The sequence below is a fragment of the Cystoisospora suis genome (genome assembly GCF_002600585.1).
Source record: "Cystoisospora suis strain Wien I chromosome Unknown contig_582, whole genome shotgun sequence".
In the NCBI taxonomy this organism is placed as follows: Eukaryota; Apicomplexa; class Conoidasida; order Eucoccidiorida; family Sarcocystidae; genus Cystoisospora; species Cystoisospora suis.
Genome location: NW_027153383.1, coordinates 390 through 1,108, shown reverse-complemented (window position 1 = coordinate 1,108; position 719 = coordinate 390). Strand labels below are relative to the sequence as shown.

Below are 719 nucleotides of genomic sequence, written 5' to 3'. Positions count from 1 at the left end.
GATAGTGCGGAGAAGGTAGTAAGGGAAACACGTGTATGTGTATACAAAGAGAGCAATAAGAATGAAGATGATAACAAGGCATATCCATACATTGACGTACAACAAGTCACATTCGGGGAGTTCGCCTATAGGAGTAAGGTGTAAGAGACAATCGACAGAAACATCCTTTTCGTTCAAAAGACAGAAGCATAATTACCTCTGCTGTCCGTTATTTAGACCCCCAGGCTGAGGGGAAGTGTCCGCTAGAAGAAAGAGACGCAGAGATCGCGTCTATATACACGTATGTGTCCAGCTACATACATGCATGCAGGTATAGAATTTTCCGCACGAGTTGTGAAGGTGTGAATCAACCAACAATATACATGAGGTAAATAGAGAGATAGATCGACCGCGAGAAAGACGAGCCCCGCATCCTTCTGTAGACAGGTGTTGCTACACGCCACCATATTGCAGTGCTCGCATACAGAACTCACTTTCGCTAGGAGAGAAACGGCAAGCCTTCCCGTGTACTTCCACACCTACCCACTCTTCCACGGTGCGTGATACAGATACACACCCGGCTGTATACACACCGGGCCGTTACAATGCCTATAGAAGGCTGTATATACAGCAGCAGGCGTAAATACATTCATGTAAAAAAAAGTGTGAATCTGTATGCAGGTCTATACAGATATGTATCTTTATATACCTGGATGCAGAAAGCGATGGCAAGAAGATTA

General features: G+C 44.8%; 1 protein-coding gene across 1 annotated transcript in view; it reads right to left on the bottom strand.

Annotated features, from left to right (window-relative positions):
- Positions 1-718, bottom strand: part of CSUI_001468 (signal peptide peptidase domain-containing) — a 7,930-nt gene extending 7,212 nt beyond the window's left edge. The window contains exon 1 of the mRNA XM_068061674.1: positions 689-718. The gene's annotated coding sequence lies outside the window, so the exon portion shown is untranslated. The remainder of the gene's footprint in view (positions 1-688) is intronic.
- Between the last annotated feature and the right edge of the window lies 1 nt (position 719).